The sequence below is a fragment of the Anopheles gambiae genome, chromosome 2, assembly GCF_943734735.2.
Source record: "Anopheles gambiae chromosome 2, idAnoGambNW_F1_1, whole genome shotgun sequence".
NCBI lineage: Eukaryota > Metazoa > Arthropoda > Insecta > Diptera > Culicidae > Anopheles > Anopheles gambiae.
This window is the reverse complement of record NC_064601.1, coordinates 43,143,536-43,167,266: the sequence shown is the minus strand read 5'-3', so window position 1 is coordinate 43,167,266 and position 23,731 is coordinate 43,143,536. Positions and strand designations below refer to the sequence as shown.

At 42.2% G+C, this 23,731-nt stretch overlaps 1 protein-coding gene across 6 annotated transcripts in view; it reads left to right on the top strand.

Annotated features, from left to right (window-relative positions):
- Window positions 1-23,731, top strand: part of LOC1271567 (protein winged eye) — a 309,805-nt gene that overhangs the window by 117,757 nt on the left and 168,317 nt on the right. The gene's annotated exons all lie outside the window — the stretch shown is intronic.

The following is a 23,731-nucleotide window of genomic DNA, read 5'->3' as shown; positions in this document are numbered from 1 at the left end:
AACAAAATACTGTTGAGGGGACGGCTTGTGTTTTGCTTCATACAAGAATGGAGGGGATACTACGTTGCTATCGTCCGATTAACTTTTCCAAGAAAACTCTTTATGTATGAAGTGATTTTTAATTTGTAGATTAATATACAGTATTGCATACCTGTTACTGTAAAGTTAAAATAGTTCAGAGATTTCAATGGTGGTAGTTGGTCATTGGGTCTTACTTCATTCTGTACCAAAAACGTCCTGACAGAGTATCCCGTGTCTGGTCCGTGGAATAGGCGATTCACGATCGTCGGCTTATCTTACAAACGGTGGTCCCCATCGCTCGCGGAACAACCCACACATACGACCCGACATTTCGTCCCGACCTAGCGGCGCTGTGGGTGGGCAGCACAACTGCAACCAAGTCGCCAAGCCGTTGGTATCCATTTCGAAGTTCGACAGTGCGTCCCCGATGCATTTGCGAACTCCGACCGTTCCGGTACACGATTTGCGGAGGGCTTTTGAGCTTGTAGATTTACGATATGTCATTTGCATAATTTACACTTCCACCCACACACATACACACACCCACTTCCACGCAGTTCGGCAGCAACATCCTTTTCCGCTGGAACTGTTGTTTACCTTGGTAAGCAGGAGGGTGCACCACGTACAATCGATGCAGCCGAAAGTAAACGCTGTAACGCTTGGGCGAAATGGAGTGTTTACGATTGTGCAATCCCAGCACAGAGCGTCGTACGCGTGCATCGTACATTTGTGCGATGATGAAAATTTATTTAAAAGGATTTATGATACATACACGCAACATCTTATCTCGTTATACAACGCCAAGGTTGTTATGTTTTAAGAACTTTGCAGCTGCCGAGGTTACATTTTATGTTGCGGCACTGATCGTTCTTTGATCGGTGTGCGGTCTCTTGTTCAGTGTGCTAAACGCGACCATTAAAGTTGGTTGAGTGGACGAAACGAAAACGAATTATTTGACTATTTCAGTCATTTCAGCAGTTTCAACTCGGTCCTTGAGCAACTGCGATTAACTGGTTTTGGTTTGTTTCGTTATCTCCCAGAAGTTAACGAACGCATCTCCACCTTCACCTTTATCATCACTATCATCATCATCATCAAAATCATCATTATTGTCGGAATTGCCGTGGGACCAATGTGAGTGAGCATGGGATGGGGGTGAGTGGACCGGGCAACTGATGAGCGCGAAAATGTGGGCGCGCGCGCGCGCTCCTTAGATTGGCATGGACTGGGCCGAAAAAAAACAGATCCACTTCCGTTCCATTACGATCAGGCTTGCAGCAGTGCAGCCGTTCCCTTTATCTCTTTCTCTCCTCCCTTCAGCAATCACCATCCAATTTTCCAGCACTGTGTGTTCCCATTTCCAACACCCTCGTAATGTGGACTCGATCACTCTCAACCCCGTTCTGGGTAATAGGAAGATTGTTCGCGGTAAAATGAGGCTCAAGTCACGAGTCTCTCTGGCAGCCGGGCAACGTTGTGGAGGGAACGAAATAAATGAAAGTTGTGGAAGGGCAGACGAGGGCGGGCAGGCGGGGTGAGGTCCGGCCAGCGGGGTGGTGAGAGCATGCGAGAGAAGTGAAATAGCAGCCTTCTTCGCTGGCCCGATGTTGTGAACAGTGAACGAGCGAAAGAAAAGAAAAAAAAAGTACAGGTAAAGATCACTTCAGTCTGAGCAAAATAAACGGCTCAGATTTCCGCTGCGGGCAGCAGCAGCAGCAGCAGCGGCAGCATCGCTGCTCAAGCATACCCAGTTCGATGTTGCGCGATACTCCACGTGGAGTTGGGTCTCGGTTGTGTGCGAGATTCCCCTGGCAACAATCGGTGCGAAACCGGTTTCCGAAAACCCGGTGTGTGTGCATGTGTTTCGCTCCACGGGTCCCCATTGGTTTGCGTTTGTGCTGAGCTTGTGAATCGCGCGCTCTCTCGGTGTGTTTGATTGCGTCTATTCTGCTTCGCACGTATTGCGTTGTGGTGATGGTTTCTGTACACCTTTGTACCTTCGCTAGACGTGTACGCGTTCGTTTCCACCCGCTCTCCCGTCAAAGGGCCGGGAGAGTCGCCAAGACGCCACGGAACTCGGCACCGCTCCGTTGCGCACATGAATGAAGATAGGAAGAAACTCTGCCCACAGCTCAGATCGCGATGCGATCGGTTTTCCATTCACCTGTACAGTGAGTGTCACAGTAAACGTTACAGCTCAGCTGTACTTAAGGGTAAGGAGTGCTATTAATTTTACTGCGCCCTCCCTACGCTCAATGTAGCACTGTAAACTCACTGTACATCCACAACGCTCAAATGAACTTCAGTCAGCTCAATGTAGTTTTGCGCAACTTAATACTTACCCAATATGCGTCCTATCGATAGTAACAAATGAACTGCATGACAACATGACATCAGATCATAGAGCAAGAATTCACAGAGGAAGCTCAGAGCTCTCCTTGGCTGGAAAGAAATCCCTGAGGGTCCGCGATCCGTTCCCAACACTAATATTAGGACATTTTACGGTACTGGATGATTTCTATCTTATCCTGCCAGTACATGTAAAGCTCAAATTCAACGCCTTTAAAATTATGTGTTAAGATGGCTGAAAAATTGAGCTCAATGTAAACATAAATTACGTGCCTGATACCTTTTAAAATGTTAACAATTGAACTGATTCTTGCAAGACTGACTTTTCGTTCCTTCGATAGAATTCATGATTCAAATAATAAAAACAAAACAAATGTGATCTCTTACATGATGATATCGTGATAGGTCCTGCTATTAATTAAAATATACAAAATAGTAAAGTATCTTATACAATTGGTAAAGGAAAATCTTCGACAATGCCCTAAGAGCACCAATCTGTGCCGTACTGTACCTTACCCTTTTAATATCCAGTTGTCTTTTTCATTGAAACACGGAGATGATTCCGCGTTTCTGTTTTCTCTTGAACTTTTTTCCTCGGTTTGCAATACTACAGGCCTTTGCCTTCTTGTTCAAAGTACAAAAAAAAACTCCCTTCCTGTTTTCATTCCTCCTACTCACGTCCACCACCATCTTTTGCCTTGGTCGATATCATTTTATTCTTATCACAATCCACGCTCATGGTTCACCATTGAAAAAAGTTTCATTCTTCTTGCTGCGTGACGCGCTTTGGCTTGATTTGTTTCTTTGGAAATTCTCTGACTTTAAATCGTTCATCACTCTTCTCGGATAAAGTTTTTCTTCACGTCGGAGACTACCCGCCTGCCTGCTGGAATCTGTCCATACCTCAATCAGGGTTTCAATTTTGTCCAGTTACGTCACTGTTGGCTGGTTTTCATCCTGGTTTGCACATACGTCACTTACCAAAACCGTACCGTGTTGGCAGACGACAAAATTGTGAGAGCAAAAAATAACTATTACACCGCAAAAGAAGGATAATGTAAAAGTTTCATCCAGTGTGTCTAACAAAACGGGCATTTCCTCCTAGGTGCACGGGCAGAAGTAGTGGTAACGATTATGTGATGATAGTGCAGTCGACGTTCATCATTATTTTTTACAGCGGGGTTGAACTTTTGCAATCAACTTTTGATAATGAAACATTAATGTTCCAGTGTGAAAGTGGGTTGTTTAATTGTTGTAACACAAAAAAGTTGTGCCTAGTAATATTCCAACGCATTACATCAGCATGATTCAACTCAATTGCTTTTGATGCATTTGTTGCTCGCAAAATTTTCTGGTTCACATTTGTTTTACTGTTCAAGTCTTATTGTGTAAGTGTATGATTTTTATGTTTATAAATGTTGTAATGCAGAATTTTTTGAACATATATACATATAACATTGTGAATTTTGATTTTATTTAAAACATTTTTGAATCCAAAAGCGTTACGAAGAGATTGTTACATTCCAGAAGTCTGTAAATATTATTTAAAATTCCATGGATAGAGACGAAATATTTCCGTCGTTTATAGCTTGCCTAAATCCTTCCAAAGGACTTCTATAATAACCAACTCATTCAAAAGATGCATCTCGCCTACGTTCGTTGCACCTCTCTAGTATGCACCCGGAAATGATGCACCAACCTGCGAGCCATCCTTATTGGTTTTGTGATTACGGTTGATGGTGGTACGAACGTGAACAACCTTTAGAGCGATAATTTATGGGTGGTTCTGTATTCTCGGGAAATTCTTGCCCTCGAATAGTGAGAGCAAGCTGTGCGGGTTGCGAAATGAAATTCCAATTGTAGGCCCTTTTGTTGATGAAATACTTGAAAGATTTATCATTCTTGGGCGCCTGCTCTTCAGGCGGAAGTTCGATGGAAATTCCTCAGTGTTTGCGCTTTTTCTTCGTAGCGATGAAAAATTAATGGCAGACTTTAATCTCCCTATGCTGATTAAGATCGTACCTTGGCAGTACATTCTCAGTCCAATCGCTGTTGGTAAGTTAAGCTATTAATTTGGTGAAATTGCGCATCATGCCATTAAAGTTCTTTTATTGAATTATATTTAACTATGGTGATTAGATAAAAACAAAACTTTACTCAATTCAGCTCACTGTGCCTTTTTTAACTTGGGAAAATGCTTATTGGCGTATTTTTTGTTAAGAAAACTGTAATGTAATAAGTGTTTCAACTTATGATTTTTCGTGTACAAGTAAGTTGGTTGTAAAGAGCGTAGTGGTTATACTGCAATCTCTCGAAAAAACGAAAATTGGATTGAGGAAGAAGCGTGGCATAAATTCAATTTTTACAACGTAACTTTTTTGGCCTCGTGGTTTACTTTGATCTTTTCAAAATTGAAAATCGTTTCCTGCTGCGTCAAGCGTAAACAGCTCGCACAGTTTCGTTGCTGACATGTTTGACACACATCGATATTCCATGGCACGTGACGTACGTATAACGATGAGGTCAAGACTCAAAAGAACCATGATGGTACCGATGGAAGATTATTTCTAACAAATGCTACCGGATTCTAATCTCTTAAGCTTCCTATCGTTGCTAGTGAAAGTGCTTAACGTTCTTATTTTGATTTTTTTTCTTTTTTGTTTGAGTACGCTTTTCATGCTCGGTATAAGAATGGAACCGACTTGCAGCGTTAGTCGTATCCGTCAATCTGAAAAAAAAAACGCATGACTAGAGTGCAGTTCTTGAAATAATCCTAGCAGAAAACTTATAATTAACTGTCCATTGATTCGATTTGATTCCAAAATTCCTGTACGAACTGTGTTTTCCACCACCAGTGTTGTTAATTGTCACCATTTTTTTATGACATTCGCAGTAAGCGGCTAGTCGAAATCATTTTTCATTCTGATATTCACAGTTACCATGACACCACTTTCGAAGAGCGGTTATTATTTGTGTAATAACAGCCAGTGCTTTTGCGATGACATGATTGCAAAAAAGTATTATTAATGTCATTTGACATTTTTCATGTGACGTCAGAACTGCATCGTGCATTTCCCAATGTTTTGCTATTGAATCACTTGATATTTCATTCGATCAACTAGCAAAATTGTGTCCACTTACACAGGTGTATAGCACACACACCAAAAAGGATCCATTTTCGATGTGTTTCTTGTTCACTTAAAGAACGGCAATATGAAAGTCAAATGAATGCACCAGAAAAATATCATCGAGTCAAATGATTTTTTTCCGTGACTGTCGAATTAAAGCGATTAACCTAGAATGCGATGATTCAAACAGCATAATTTTGTAAACTTAGTATTGAGTTCAAGACCCGAGTGCACCATGTCCCCATACGTATGACTTGACAATTCTGCTATGTGTAATCAGTAAGGCACTGAAAGCCTAGCCCATTAGTCGTACAGGCAGGTCTTGATCGACAACGGTTGTTGTGCCAAAGTAGAGAGAGTTCTATAAAAGAAATTGTAAAATGATAAAAACATTTTAATTGATCAAATTGTATTTATAGTACTGAAATTGATTAAGGTATTACACAATTAAGAGATTTCAAAGGTTTACCAAATAAGTGGAACAAAAATGCTCTTAAAATGAAAGTACTGTCAAAAATGTTTATTTAGCCTTGTTTCCACAGAATAATTGCTGCTTTCTGATGCTCAAAATCATCGTTTCTAATGGGAACGGAAAATCAAGCAGATTTTGGCGAAGTTTTTTCGTATAATATTTGCAATCCGCTGTTGGCTGGATGGCACGAATCCTTCCTTGTAATCTTTTGAAATTGCGCAAATTAAATTGTGTATTTTGGTATTTGAACTTATTTTGGGGATCCTTTTGCATGAGAGAACCTTCGTTTAAAGGTTTTTAGTGATTTACATACGATGCAAACAAGTGTTAATGTGTATACGTAGTTACAATTATCATTTTCAAATCCACAGAAGAATCGTGTCCTGAAAACGCAAAATAGTTCGCGAATCTTTTTTTAACATTGAAGGGGAAATATTTGCCATCAAACTATCGTTCCATGGAAAGTTACCTAATAAAAGGGGATTTCAAATTGGAGGTATCTCGGATTAGAGAGAGTTCACTGTAATAATATATCGCATGTATCTTATCGCATAAATTTATAATTTTGCTGCTGAAACCACCGACTTTGATAAATATTATTTATACTTATGAGGTATTTCGAATGGTAGCAAATTAACCGAAAGATTTTGATGATGATGATGATGATGATGATGATGATGATGATGATGATGATGATGATGATGATGATGATGGTTATAAGTCCCACCGCTTACCCGAACACAGGTTTGAGAAGGACAGAAGTATCTTTACGATAATATTGCTCTTATAGGTTAGGTATATTGAAATATTTTGTTGGCAGAGATGTATTAGTATTTTCTCATATACCATTGCATAAAATAACTATGATTATTTAGATAACCTTTGACCATTTTGTATACATTATTATAGGAAATTTGATAGAGGAATTTTACTGATCCAATAACATCTATCGCATTCAGACATGCGGCAGTTATTCAAGGTTGCAATGTTAACACAACATTGACAAACAGCAAAGTGTGCTCTAAATTTAGGCGTCAGGGGTTTTTAAGATTCCGTCGGCAGATTTTTAATAGGCACACCATTTCAATACAAAACTTAGGTAGACAAACCATTCAAACCTCCTACGACAATAGCATTAGGACTTCATAGCAGATATATACATGTACGATTTGATGCATACGATTTGATAAATGTATAAATGTGCGGCGCGACTGTTCAAGTCGGCTTTCGTAAAATTGAGCACTGTTGAACTCAATTGTAATCTATTATTAGCATGTGTTTTTCAACATTCGACACCGTTAACAAGTTTGATGAAAAAAGCTAGTACCAAATTAGTTGTTTAGTGGCTGTTGATAATTTATTATTCCTCTTGATAATATGGCTAATGATTTATGGCTTTTCTCCCTGTTTGATGCATTATTTTTCTGATTATTTGGCTTTTACTTACAACACTATAATTTCTCTGATAATATGAAAATCAAACCGTTGTTTAATTTCTGTTTCTGTAATCTATTGTCTCTTTAACATGCAGTAGAATAAATCGGTCATTTTTTCAAAGACAATTGTATAAACGCCACTATATTTACTCAATATGCATAAAAAGCATCCGGAAATAGTTGGACGATTCCGAATGCCATCTAAAGATACCTGCATCTTGCTTTTACTATGTACAATCTGTCCCTTGCGTTAAACACTAAAAGGTTTGGGCACTCTCGAAATAAAACCACCACCGGCACCTAGCAAGAGTAATGTTGCAGTATTGTATTACCTCTTCCACGCAGAAGGTGTTTGAATAGTACCCAGTGCAGGGAACCTCAGCAAATCTGATTTGTTGCCTGTTGCATTGCTACATCCCCCTCTGCATTGTGTGCAACGAACCGTGAACCGGAGGATATTCTGCTGCCGTCTTGACGTTCGTAATCAAGTTTTCCGCTTTAACGATACTTTATTCGATTTCCATTGCTATCACCGATCCCCTTCGCATTACATTTTCGATGCGAACTGTGTTTTTACCGTTTGGTCACGTTGTGCACTTCAGAAGGTATTTCAAAGAATGACATTTTTCAATTTAATTTTTTTTTTATGAAGCAAGGGAAAACATCACCAGTATAGTAAAAAGATACACGTAGGTCAATCGTTTTGGTGCTTGATTGAATAGATCAAAGACTATTAATTACAAAGATTTTTTGTAAGATGAGCTAACATGCTTAACGAAACTGCATTGAAAAAAAACTCTAGAGCAATAGTTCTAATCCCTTAAAAGATAAGAAAATTGTATTCAATTGCACTGGGCGTCTCCATTATGCATAATTTCACCACAATTATTGGGTAATTGCGTAAAGAAAAACATACCAATAGCCAATATTGAAAATAATCCATTTTCTGTTATGTATTTTTGCTTATTGTCCCACATCTCATCTGTCCTCGTTTCGCTGTGGCATTAACATTGCGAAAGTCTTGCCACACATTTGCCAATAATGCTAGACGATGTGTCTGCAAAAACAGATGAAACGACGAACTGGGGATTCGGTCACCCTGCAAAACGATTACCATTATTACACTGTTTATTGTTTTCCATTGATATGTATTTATGACAAGCAGCGTACACCACGCTGTTGAAATCTGTCACGGGCACTTTCCGCACGGAGGGACAGTTACGCGTCTGTTTGGCAGCATCGGTATACCTGAGCGGGAAGTTGATGGTTACACGGTGGAAAGAGACCATCAGATATACGGCCGCTTTGATAGCACTGAACGCTTGGCAAGGTGGGAGGAATCACTGGCAAATTTGCGTGCAAATGTTCGCGTATATGCGAATGCATTTACATACTAATTATCGCGTGATATGTGGGCAAACATAATTACCTGTCGCATTTGTTCGGATGGTTCGGTTGGGGCTGCTGTCCGCGCTGTAACGTCGGCCTGTCGGTTTGCTATCGTTTACCGTTTCGGTCACTTATTATCAACAGTAGCGGTTGCCGTTGTGGGAAAGCTTTTCGTATCCATGAACACACTCGGTGGACATATCGCCCCACGTCCACCGGGAACGATGACCATGAATCATGCACGATCAGGAATCATTAATGCAGCACGGACAGGCTCATTCGATCGATGTCGTCAAGCGCAACGATTTTGCATTCATCGCTTTGGACGCAGGTAAGGGATTTTCCACCTGTTGACCAATCGTTGAGCACACACAGAGGCGTTGAATGTTGGGTGACGTGAAGTTTCAGCGTATTGTATTGAACGATTTTTTTCCAAATGGGCAGTGCAGGAGAAAGAGATTTGATTAAATAATAATGTTAGATAAGTGCTAATTATTCTTGATTGTCGAAAACTATTACCTAAATGCTATCCCTTATCTCGGAAATGATAACGTTTAGTGTCGCTTTTGCATTAAATACTTTCAACGAATCCTAACAGAATAATCTAAAACGATATATTCTTGCAATAGTTCAACATAGTTGAAATCCTTTACATCACTATTTTCCACACGTCTAATCGCTTCACGTCTCTGCAAAATCAAATATACTCATGCAGAGACTACCTTCTAGGTTTATCCGAGCTGATGCATAGCACCCTGTCTAAACTTTGCAGTAAATTCATTTCCGTAAATCCATTATCTCGTAACATTGGGTCACAGGAGGGCGACGAGCGCCCTACCAAATGTCACAGAACGGTATGTGTGCTCTCTGCACCCAAATAGTCAACGAAGATACTTGCAAATTGCCACACTGGCAAATGCATTAGGTGCGTATCCTGTCTGAATGTCATGTTTTGAAACGAACGGCCGGAAGTTGCATTTGCATTACAGCTGCTCTTGCCTACCCATCGACACTATTTTCAGACGACTCAATCTCTGGTAGCACGTCCATCACACTACCTGTTGTGTTGTGTGTATATTATGATAATCGATAAACACCTAGCCACAAGCGTTTTGATTATTGTTGCCCAAGACCTTGCAAAGCCTAGGCTGGGCATCCATCACATCACTTCATGGCAGCTATCATTCGGTTCCGTTGGATACACATTTTCATTTGTAGGCTCTTCTTTGTACTGTTGCCTCGCTTACTTGCGTTCCTGAAACGTTCGGAAAGATGCAGGAAAACTTACACGAATGTTTGTTCAACTTGACGCCCCGCCGTGGCTGTTTGAGCTCGTGAAGCAGCACAGACGCAATTATCAAATTAACAGATTAAATCATACACGACAGCGCGTTGTGTCATTCGCGGCATCGCAATGGTACGGAACGTCCCCGTTGCTAACATACGTGTGCAGTGTGTTCGAAATGTTCGAAAAAACGGATTCGTCATTCATTCCACGGAACTTGTTTGCCTGTGACACCTTCGGGACGGTTGTATTGTAGTGAAAAATTACACATCCCGTCTTCCTTCTCTTACATCCGGTTACCGCTGCGCGTTGTCACCGAAGTCAAAGGTCTTGACGCGTTTCAACACCGGTGACGTCGACCAGGTTCGTTGGTAAGTCGTACACCAATGAATAGAAAATTACTATCGTTACAGAATGCACGTGAGTTTCGCGTATCTTTTCACAATTAAACCTGTTGGAGGTACGTAAAGAACGCATTAAACCACCCCACATAAGTTTTTCTACTCACATGAAGGCGCTGTGGCACTTTGAGGAATTAACTTGTGGTGGAAAACTCGTTACCCTCCACGCATCTAGCAGTCATTCCGTGTTAGGCAAAGTACATTTCGTAATCAGCACTTGTTGAAACGTACCGGTTATTCATGGGGAAATTACTTAAATTACCGATGACGATCCTGTTTGCTGTTATTTAATTCGGTAAATTGACAAATAGACTCAATTTGGTGCTAGCAAAAGTAGACAAACAGCAAATAAGTAACTGTAAAGGAAGAAAAGTACTGTAAAGCAATAGATTGGTTAAATGTTAAGGAATGACGTAGACGGAAGATAATCCGGATGCAGGGGTTGGATAAAACTCATCCCATATTCCTTGTGAATTAATAAGGATAAATACGTAATACAACACATAGTTTTATGTATACTCCTAATATGGTATATAAAAGAATCACAGTTACAAAATAGGTTTAAAGGAATCAAAAGTTAAAGTAACCTTTTTCCAATATTTAGTTTTTCTTTTTGTATTATTCACCTCTTTAAATCACAATTTAGATCTAATATTAAAATCCAACATTCTTCTTTGCCAACCATTTCCAGTTTTGAAGTTATTTTATCATGTTAACAAATTGACTTGGCAACGCCACAGAGATGGAACGATGAAGACTATGCATCTTTCTTGTTGCTGTATTCCGTTCAAAACTTCTTCCAACATATAACACTGGAAAAGATAAATTTACCACATTTATAAATATTTCTCCTTCCAACTGTAACTCAATTCCATTCCGTGTCAACTTTGTACGAGTGTACGCCACAAACTTTGCAGTGAAACGTCTTAAAAATAATGTCCCAATCCAAACTCTGCGATGCACGATCCTGTTCGAGGTGAAACTTTGCAGTACCGAAATAAAACACAAACACAAAACTAGCCGGACCGTAGCGGGTCTAGCTCGAGATAGTGGTTCTGGGTAAACACAATGTGTGTATGTTACTAGCGTGGCGTACCAAATGCAAGATCAAGTAACTTTACTTGTATCGCTCCGGCAGCACATATAAATAGTAGCACTAAAGATACGCCAGAGTACTGGAACGTGCCTGCCAGACGTTTCCCGGGGATCTAAGGATTTTTCTGTTCAGCCTTTCTGTACCGAAACGCGAAGTGGCATGATCGTCCAAACCCGCAGCCATGTGTAGGAAGAAAGTGTCTTCCCTTTGAAAGAAAACTTTTCGTAAGTCACCATTTGCAGGCGGGAATTCTGCAGTGCAAATGATGGTATGCTCTAGTGTTGCTTCTCGTATCGCAGGCGACAGACAGCGAAGCGAGAAAACGAATCGTCCTGGACTTGGGTACGACACCGAGAAAGGAATCTTTAATCCTTTGCCACTCGCTTCCACTTTGCAGGAACTTGGCAACCAATTTTTCTTCCCCAATAGTCCTGCCGCAAAAAAAAGAATGGGGAAAGAAGGCATACAAAAACAAGGTTTGTCTCGCAACGTGGTGACACACGGAGAGTTGTGCTGCGTGGAGGAGAAGGATGAGAACTCGTTCCTTCCCGAAATCGTGCTGGGATCAAACTTTTAGCCGAATCAGCGCCAAAGTCTGTAAGTAAATTATGAGCCATTCGTGGACAAACAAAAGTGAACGTCCCGCACAGTGGGGGAGTTGGAGCAAGCACATAACGGTTCGACACAATCGTTAGCCTTAGCAGCGGGCAAACTCTTTCGGTTGCTGCTGGTCGTTGAATGGTGGTGTACAACATGAGCTGGTTCATTTTATTTCACGTTTGAATTGAACTTTTTTGGACACCCCCTATGTATGTTGTCGCTTGCGTCTTGCGGTCGGGATAAACTATGTTATAAGCGTGGAGCGCAAGGAAGAAGGAAATTATAAACGGGCTAGAGTGGGAGATGCCTCCCGCCCCAAAACCAGAGAAGGAAATTCTTCCTCAAATTACGGTACTCTTACACCAGACCCCTTCAAAAACGTTGCATGGTTGTGTGTGTGTGTGTGTTTTTTTTCGCTCCCTAGCACTCACTTTTTGTTGATATTGCGAACAAGCAAGACATTTAAGATGTTTTGGTAGCCCTGCCCCTTACATTACCGCCCGTAGACAACTTATTCTACAAAGCGGTTAGCGCAAAAAAGGGTCCGTAAAATTTTCTTTTTCGTTTGCGTTAATCGGAAAAAATTTGAAACTGCAAGATTGGAGGCAGAAGAACCGGAAGAACTTACATGGCCGGGGGGAAAGGATACGAGAACACACGTCAAAAGCGCGAAGAAAGAAAATCCCATTAAAATGGAGAAAAGATCCCTTTAAAAGCGAATGCGAACCAAGCCAGCACGCGGGAAAGTCGCCGGCCAGCGTAGGAAGCTGCTGCTGGAATCTTTGCGACCATTTTTAAGATTTGCTCCTCGTTCCAGCAAGTGGTCACGAGCATCGTTGGCTGGGTGGGTGGGGGATAACGTAGACTGGCAAATGGATATTTGGGTGCGTGCGAGACGTGTTCGTATATTACGAAAGCATCCTCACAATCATCCTGCACCATGCGACGATAGCCATTGATGGTTTCGAGGTGAGAAAGTAAGGGAAGGCGTCGGGAGCAGCTTGGCTCCCATTGGAGCGTAAAGTAATTTCGTGAGGTTTTCGAAGCCGGAAAAAGGAAAATGATGAATGATGTGCGCATCGTGTGCCTGGCGGAGCGGGTACCTTCCCACAAAGCCTTTCTAAATGTTGCGCGGGAATGTCCCAGGGATTCGATTGTCTGCTTCAGTAATGGGATTTACTGACACCGCCCGTTGCTGCTTTCCTGGTGATTATGGTAGTACGAAGTTTTACTGTCAGGGCATTTGTTTGACCCGGCATTATTTTGTAGTAACTCGTTAGACGGTGGTCGATTTGCTAACTGAAACACTTGCATTTTTATATAAAAATGAGTTCATTTTTGCCACATTTACATTAATAAAAAATACGTTATTTTGCTAGGTAAAAATACAAGTAAATTCAAAATTAGCATGGTGAAATATAAAAAAATAGCAAAAAAGTAACACAATGAAGGGATGTCAAACGGAATGTTTTATGATACTTTCATGATATTCTCGGTTTTTGCGCACCTAACAGACAGTTAAAACATCAACAAGAAAAGGCTTAAAGGGCTTATTTTTATTTTTTATTTAGGAGGGACGGCTTTGCTCTATTGCGTATAAAAAGACTTGATATGAAATAAAAGTTTTTAACTCAAATATATATTTACAACGTCGCCTAGCCCACGACTTCTGTATAGCAAAGGCGAAAACATACTTTTGTGTAGCAAAAGTTAACAAACCAATTTTACTTTCCTGCAAATCCTGCAAAATTTTGCTCCATTGTCGTTAAATCCATGGCGTTGGACAAAGATTTTTCTTTCGTTTGGACCCAAAGTTGGCTAAACTTTTATGAGTTTTTGTCTTTCATAAAAAGTCAATCATTCGTACAATTTTTCAACCACCCTATGACCACGAGTTTACCACGAGCAGTAGGCAGCAAACAATAGTTACTGCCGTGTTTAAGTACCTATAATTTTTTTTAACAGGAACACCTTCTGCGATACTATTTTTCGGGTCGATTCAATAATTTTCAAAGCGATGATATCAGCTATTTTCTGTAAGCTGGGCAAAACTGATTGTTTAAATTTAAATAAATAACAAACAATGCATTTTCAGACAACAAGAAGAGTCCGGATTCACATCATGGTCCAGGCTTCATAATCGCAAAAAATGCGATTTCTTTTGCGTTGCCCTTTTTAGGTGCATTTTCCAAACTCTTGTTGTATTGTCTGCTTTATGCCGCGCGTTTTTATAAAGTTATTTCTTTCAAATTAACACTCATCCACAGCACGTAGTCGACTGGTTCACTTGCAAAAATAAAATCCTCTTGCGTTGGGAACACCGACCAATGGAGGATACGCCAGACTGTCGCTGGTCTATCGGTGCGTGGGAGCCTACGCATACGTTTCCGCACGATCAATATGTTTTTTTCATGTGGCTATTAACGGCTAGTTTGAATAAACTGGCCATTGCACAATGCAAACACAAACAGCAGAGAACCTAGCAACAAACGCCACGCCGTGCCTCATACCAGACGGGCAAAATAGTTTGGAAATGTTTCGGGATGAAGGATCACGTTGCAAGGAAGGTACCATGGGAGGCATCCCCGAGAATTGGGGATGGAGAAATATCAGACAACATTTGTTCCGCCAATTTTCAGGGCTCAACGTGCTCGAGGCTATATGAGGTGAGCCATGTTAGTTTACAATATTTCGCATGAAATTCCAAAATGTGGCGCTGGCTCTGCTAGCCGGACAAAAAAAGGCTGCATTTTTAAATCATTTTTGGAATGCATTATGCTCTCATGGATCTGAGTTCAATGGGGCCGAAGTGCGTTTTACAGAGGGACGGTACTGGACTCGATCTGGTACACGGATGGGAGCTCAGAGAGTATGTTCATATTATGTTCATGAATGCATATTCCATATACCCATCCCAAGAGCATCGTGATGTTGTTGTGGTGCGTATTGTGCCTACCGCCTTTTCTCTATGGTGCTGGTGCGTTTTGTAGGCGATGATCCAATGTACAACACACCGAATAAAAAACGAAAACTATGATAGTTATTTTGCAATGAGCCGGTTTTTTTCATTTATGGATATAGTTTAAACAGCTTTTATGATTCGGGTGGCATGCGGCAAGAAGCGGGCTACGATCCCCGAAGCTGACTAATATGATGAGTTTTTTGTTGCGGTGCCTGTGCGTACACAATCCGTGATAAAATCGAAATATGGGCTTAAAAATTCGGTTATTAATTTTTCGCTACGCTTCGTTTATTGGAATTATTAAATAAATACGGGTACAAAAAACATTTGCTTGTATTGTTGAATTTTACCGTCGTATGTGTAAATTAATGATGGGCGTTTCGGAGCGCATCAACAGCTATGGAATCAACTCCGACTTTTGCCAGGAGCCGGCTCCTCATCCACGGGTCTAAAATCGGTTCCGATTTTAACCAATGATCCCGATCTCTCTATGATCTTCCAATGATCCAGTTCCCGATCTTCCAATGATCCAGTTCCAGTGATTGCAGTATTGACGGTACGTTATGCATAGTGTATCATTCGTTGGTTCCGACTCACTGTAAAATTTCGGTCTCGTATGATCTGTTCTCAAGAATTGCAAATCTAAAGTTTGTTGATGATGTTGATTTGCAAATAGAGTTGATAGAGTTGATTTACTCGACAATTTACCGGCTCATTTGTACGTTCAATTCCTCAAATGAAACGTGCCGACACTATATGTTAGTACCTGAACGGTTTCAGGCGCTACCGGCCGAGATATTATACCGAGTTTAACGACTGAAACTTAAGTAACTTCAGCATTTTCCAACGGATTTTCCCGTTTGAAACACAATTGGAAAGATATTTTTTTTGGTGCACTGTGTTATAGCCGACTCCGGAGTCCATTGGTGCTGAGCCGTTGGTTCGAAACGAGCTTCGGAGCCGATGATGCGGATTCGGCTCCGAAAATGACTGGAGCAGTTCGGAGCCGGCTCCTACTTTGGAGCCGGCTTTTCCAACTCTAGTGTACAATAATTGTGAAAGCGAACGTACATGAGCTAAATTTAAGCACAAACTGAAGAAACACAATTTGGTGACGCTTTGCTGCATTAATAGCTTATACGAGGTATGAAATTGTACAATATTGATAGTAGAGAGTCATATAAAATTCAATTATCTGTGCTTATAATAATAAATAATAGCACAAATGTTTTATGTGCAACCAACCTGGATTACAGGTACGGTGTGAATTGAATATAATATTTAAATACATTTTACTTATTGTAGCTTTGAAATATTCTGACACTTACGTCATACAGATGTTTACAGATGTTAATGATTTAACCACAGTGTTCCTTAAATTCGTGCCAAATTTGTGAGCGAGAAAGTAGTAGCATCGAATTTTTAGCCGCTTCAAATTACTCATCTACCGTCCTTCCAAAAACGCTCGTCTCACGCTCTTGTTGCGTGAATGTTGCCTGCTTCCAATCTAACACGATGCAGTTTCATAAATCGAATTACCTGAGGATGATGATGCTAACGACGAGTTTGGCTAGTACCTGGCACCGACGCCACCCAAGCGTGCCTCGTTCGTTCGTCATCCGTTGAAGAAATTGGATTAATGACGGCGCTTGAATCTCTCGCGTTTGTTAGTGCACCATATTATGGATCACTGTCTTCGCCAGCAAACAGTGTTACGTGTGTGGGTGTATATGGGACGCGCAAGTCGTTGCATCCGCAGTCGTGAAACCCCAAGCACGATGGATGATGCCAAGCCATTTAGGTCACTTAGGAAGGACAAAACAGGTGACGGTGACCTGAGCGTCCCGGGGTGGATGGATCTTATACTGACAGTTCATTTAATTAGCGAGTTGAGCTTCTTGCTACGGCGACCGGCATTCGCGAACAGCAAAAAAGTGGCTCTTTGGCAGGTTGGCCGTCGAAGTACGGTACAGTGTGCGTCGGTAGAGGCGTTGAACGGAAGCCATTGATACTGTGACAACCGACGTGCCGTAGATACTGACGCGCCCGACGAAGAGTAGAACCATTTTACCCTGATGCTGTTGATGGTTTCGTGTGCGCCAACAGTTAGCAGAAGTTTTGTTTACCAGTGAAACTGAAACCTATTGCTGGCTGCAGGTGCAGGTGTAACAATGTATGCATGTGTGCAATTGTGAAAATTACTTGCGATAGATTTAATTTGCAATATTCTCCATCTAAAGGTTAAGTGTAACCTTTGTGAACAGTCAATGTTTAACAGAAAGTTTAAACTTACATAAATCATGTTAGTTTTAGATGACACTCTCATCAGTTTTGACTAATCTTTGCATAAATTTGTGCATAAAAGGAGGTGAATTTGCTTTGTTTTAGGACGCTTTAGTACTCATACCATAATTTATTCAATTCACCCGGCATCTTTGCTTCGTGCGTAAATTGGAACCGCTTCATTGATCGCTAATGGAGCATCCTAATGTCGAATAGCGCTGGACAACCCTTGTCCACACAGCATCGGATAATCGATACGTGGGTACATATTCTTCCCTTTATGTTTCTGTAAAACACTTTGCTCCAACACTTTGCAGGACACGGGTGTTTTGTTGCTCCTCTACCAGCAGCAAAAGATTAATGTAACAATACACCGTACAGAATCCAAGGCAGTATGGTGTGCATTCGCAGTTTCACAAGCGTAGAGGTTGCATTTTGCACCCGTAACATGTACACTCGATCGTCAATAGGGCTGGTGTTGTTGCATGTTGCGGTTCCCAACCAATTCTCTTGCACAGCACCCATGCGTCCCATTATCCTTTTGCAGGAACGCGGGCGCGTCCAAGCATTAATGAGTAGATGCTACGAGAGCTACGATTTCAATGGTATCCGGTCTCCATGCATCTCATTTCTGCCATTTTAAATGCCTGACCGATGACAACGACGACGGGACTACGCCCTGCACTGACAACGATTTGAATTCTCAATCATAGACGACAGCCCGTTGAGTTTATGGCAGAACAATCGGAACACAGACACGGTGCCAGTGAACCGAATCGAAACCGGAACTATGCAACAACTGCAAACCCAGAGTTGCATAGGGTGCAGCTTTCGAATGTGACTCCTGTTTGTCACTGTGTGCTTTTTTGTGACGCTCACACAGTGACATATGGAGATTGTGGGCAGGAAAGGGGCTTGAGGTGTTGATTTCCGTCAGGACATTACTCCATGCGCCGAGCGAGGGCGTCAGGTGCAACGCTCGGCAAACACAACTGTGCCACCAGCTGAGCCTATCCCACGAACCAATCCATCCATTCCAGTAGCACTGATTTATAAACCTTTAACATCGGCTCCTTTCCCCTTGCACGTTTGTTGTTGGCTTTCGACGTACGCTTGGTCAGCATGGAGCGGTTGATAATGTTTATGCGACTCTTGCACTCAAACTCTGACAAACACTCACACGCTCATACATTTCTCTTCCCCTTGGTGCTGGATGCGTGGTATGAGCCAAACCGGGACTCTGGGATTGACTCACGAAGAAGGGACCGAACAGGAGATAAGCTAATTGTAAATAAATGAGCTGAAATAATTGCAATGCAGTAGAAGATGGGACCAAGTACGCATGAGGTAGCGGTCAGCGAATCGCGAATGTGTTGCAATCGGTCCCTGTGGTCGGCGTAGCATCACTAGCGAAGCGGGAGGATGTGTTCGCGAGGCAACTATGCTGCTCGTCGATTGATGAGTGGCGTTTTGGTCGCTCCGACGAGGGGGCAATCTCATGGCCTGAAGCCATCCGGTACTCCAAAGGGAGCGTCTACCGAGTAACGCATAGTGCTGTCATTTGTATCCTTTTCTTCTTCCTATTAAACGACCGACATGCCATCGACAAACTCTCCAGCTTCCGTTAATTTACGTCTGTTTTCCCGTGTTCCCTGTCTATATGCGCTATGGACGCTAAGGTCACGCTTCACAATAACCAGCGTCATAACTTTAATTAAGATTAACCATGTGTGCTACGATGCTGCCATACTGGCTAAGATTTGATTTCCATACCTTGTTTCTAAAACTTGTGGTGTGTAGAAAATAAAAACAACTAAAATAATATTCTGCTTAATACTGTTGACTCTTTCTAAATAAAAACGAATATTAAAAACACATTTTTAACCCAAAACTTAACCTAAACTGATCTTGTCGTGTATTGCTTAAAATATTTTAAAGCGTATTTTTACAGCAACCAATAATTGAATAAAATTTCATAACATAATATAAAAATTACTTCTGAAAAACTTGTTTGAATTTCTTACTAAGAATGCGACAGTGGATAGCTAGGTTTTAACACTAATGAATCGCAAATGCCAAGCTTGTATGGTTTGAAAACGTTCATTATAGTGTTGGGCATTGTGCGCGAGTGCGCACTGTGCGCACAGCACACCTCATTGTGCGCACTACACAGCACACTTTGTACTGTGCGAGCACACTTTGCACAGTGCGAGCACTTCGCACTTTTCGCACAGTGCGTGCGCACTCCGCACTTTACGCACACTTCGCACAGTGCGGGCACTTTTCGCACACTCCGCACAGTGCGCGCACTTTACGCACAGTGCAAGCACAGTCCGGACGTTTCGCACACTTCGCACAGTGTGAGCACACTTCGCACAGTGCAAACATATTTTGCAAATTTCGTGCATTGCTTCACTTTGTACTGTGCGAGCACACTTCGTACTATGTTATAGGAAGTCAGATGGTGTAGTACTGAGCATATTTAGACAAACCGCCTTTTAGCATTAGCATCAGTTAGCATTAGCGACTCCGATCCGTTGGTGCTACGAGTTCAAGTCGGGGCGAATCAAAGGTCCATAAATCGCTTGCACACATTCATACCACACACATGCCCATCGCCCCCCCCCCCCCTTTCCGTCTCTTCTCGCCCTGTCCCATGTCCCCTTCTCTTTGGTTAATTACAAAATTTGACTAGGGCAAGCCTGCGACGCGACAGTTTTCGCGTGATACCAGCTGTCTGTTTTATTGCACAATCGCAAAGCGGTGGCTCCGAGTACAAGCACAGACACGATTCATCTCAGCCAAATTCAAGAGAAACCTCAACCCACTGGAGCGTCGTTTACCTACGACCTTCACAGTTCATAGTTGTTTTAAAGAGACGCGTGCTTGGTGTCAGCCGATTTTTCCTGATAATTTCTCCGCCGACGGACCGCTGTGTTGATATTGTGTTTCCGGGCCTTTAAATTTTTGTCTGGATGTGTTGTATGCTTGTGGTTGTGTAACGGGTTTTCGATGGTGGTCAAGCGCAGCGTTCTGTGCATTCGATTCTCGCAGAAAATGTCTCCGCGCAGTTTCGGTGTGCTCGTGCACTGGCCAACCACATAATTATGTTTCTCGCTCTACCCAATGCCTTGGGCCAACGATGATTAAATTGTATTGATTTCAGCTGTGCGCGAGTGTTTCAGCGTTCAGCGCAGCAATACAATTTAATCATCGTTGGCCCAAGCCATTGGGTAGAGTGAGAAACATAATTCAGTGTGGCATGTTTTAATGCAAAAATTACAATTTTCACTCGGAGCCCTAGTCAAATTTTGTAATTAACTAAAGAGAAGGGGACATGGGACAGGGCGAGAGGGGGGGGGGGGAGGGGGGGGGCGATGGGCATGTGTGTGGTATGAATGTGTGCAAGCGATTTATGGACCTTTGATTCGCCCCGACTTGAACTCGTTGCACCAACGGATCGGAGTCGCTAATGCTAACTGATGCTAATGCTAAAAGGCGGTTTGTCTAAATATGCTCAGTACTACACAATCTGACTTCCTATAACATGGTACGAAGTGTGCTCGCACAGTACAAAGTGAAGCACTGCACGAAATTTGCAAAATATGTTTGCACTGTGCGAAGTGTGCTCGCACTGTGCAAAGTGTGCGAAACGTTCGGACTGTGCTTGCACTGTGCGTAAAGTGCGCGCACTGTGCGGAGTGTGCTCGCACTGTGCGAAAAGTGCGCGCACTGTGCGAAGTGTGCGAAAAGTGCCCGCACTGTGCGAAGTGTGCGTAAAGTGCGGAGTGCGCGAAAAGTGCGCGAAAAGTGCGCGCACCGTGCGGAGTGTGCTCGCACTGTGCGAAAAGTGCGAAATGCGCGCACTGTGCGAAGTGCGCGCACAGTGCGGAGTGCGCACACAGTGCGAAGAGTGCGCACAGTGCGAAATGTGCACCGCACACTGAGATGTGCGTGCGTGTACGCACAGCACACTTAATTGTGCTATTTTACCCAACACTAGTTCATTACTTCCCATATCTTCCCTTCACCAAAAACAAGAATCTCTCCCACATTTTGTATCTCCGGGAACTGTAACAATAATATTTACAATTAATCATGCTTCAATCTGTTATCATAATTTTCCATCCAAGTCCAAGAGCATAGCGAAGCATAATCGAGCAAAGCTAATAAATAGACGTTCCATTCCGGCCTGCCGCTCTAACATAGCACCGTTTCTAGCTTTTCGCATATCTGGAGACGCGCAACTGTTTCTCGCCTTCCAGGAAAGCGTTTATTTTCGCACAGTTCTATTCCATACTTGTCGCTATAAGATGAACAGATCCCTGTCCTGCCTCCAAGGTTGTTTATTGGAAACGGTCTAGTACTTGTGAAGTGTTCAAAACTTTCAACTCTCCTACTCTCACTTTTAACACTTTCTAAAAATCAGTTTACATTTGATTCATTCTTTCTTGTAGCAGCAAAATGCGACGGAACAGATATTGCCATTGTAAAGGTTCTATAAAAAACAAATCGCCACTCTGCAAGATTAAAAATTGTTCACTTACATTAAAGTATTATGCATCGTTATTTCACCACGTTTTGTCATTCTTTTTATGCGCTACGATAAAAATGAATTGTCACTGTAAATCAAGTAAACGCGATGCTTTCTGCGGTTTGGAACTCATGTTTCGCATTTTTTTAAATTAAATATCTTTTATTAACAATAAAATCACCTAAAAGTTCTGAATTCTTCCCGAAAACACGAGAAAACAAGAGAATGTGCCCTAGGTACACCTTAACGAGCATCGCGTAATACGGTGAAAAGTCGTCATCATTTGCACATCGCTAGGAGTACGATCTAGGTAGCAGTAGTCGCAATGGCGACCTCGATGGCGCTTAATGATGACGACATTGCAGCGGCAAATTTGAGCCTGCGGTCTGTCACACGCTCGAAAGTTCGTGTACGCAACGGGAGCAAACTGGCAAAAGGACATGCCTACGTACCGGAAGAATTATGTTTATTCGCATGCTACTTAAAAGGTACAGCGTCGTGCTGAATGTCACCACCCGGTTTACGCTAGGCACAATCTCACCGACGATGTCCTTTTGGACGTTTTGCGTTCTCTTTGAAACAGAAATTTGGTTCTGTTTTCAAGCTGTATCGCAAACCGGAAAGTATCCCTGCGCTGCGGTTTTTGTGTGTAAAGTTTAATATCATTATCATCATTTGTTTGCCTTTTCCCCTCGTGTCCGTTGGATGCGCTGTGTCGGTTTTGGTCAGTGCGTTCCCGTCTTTATAGCAGACGGACATTTCCTTTACCCGCCGGATACGGCACACGTCCATTCGTACTCTCACTTTCTGCCAGCTTTCTCGCCAGGGGCTCATCAGTTTTAATAGCTATCACTTTGTTTGCAACAGCTAACCTTTTAGTCAACCCGTCTGTTTTCCACTCCCTCGCCAGTCGAAAGGGTTGCGACTGCACGGTTATTCTTATTCGGCGCAATCGCCTCAGTTTTCATTCCTGTCCTTAATCCTTTGGCCGCTCCCGTAGCTAACCAGCATCCGGAAGCACAACAAGGTTACGTCAACTGTTGGATGTGCTCATTAATGAAACGAACGACATGCGATTACCAAGTTCGCTCGACTCGAATCCATGCACGCTGTGCGAATGAACTAGCAAAATAACCCGGGTGGGTTTACGCGGTGGAACATTATTGCTAAAGTCGGAAAGATAAGCTCTAAATTGTGACTCAATTAGCATTTTGTGGAGTCTATTTGAGTTTCATTGGCCCAATCATTCCCAATATCGACCAATACGTCGAGACCCAAAGTGTTTCCTCCGACTTTTTCGAGCGTCGTACAACAGCCAATAAACCTTTGGAACTGTTGAAATGTTGTGTTTTGGCCGGCGCAATACGTGTCTCCAATCAACTATTCTACTGCCGAATTCTCTCTCGGGTTCTCTCGAAATCACAGATGGGTTTTTGACATTAAATAAGCCACCACCAGCGCGTTCAGACCTTTCAAGTAACGGGTTCCCTTTTTTGGAAACCTACAAAACCCGGAAGTTTTCCTCACCAGCAGCAATAGCAGTAATCAATATCCAAATGCACATTGTAAGTACGGCAAACTCTTACCAGACTGTAAACAATTGCTAGAAGCAGAATAATTTAACGTGTCAGGTTGACGCCTTTTGCTTTCGCCGAAGTACAAATCAAACACTTTGGTGTGCGATACATCCTGTCGTAACTTCATTAGCATAGAGAAAGCAATTGATGTGACAGAACAGTTGAATTGAAAATGATACGTTTGTCCAGTAATTGATG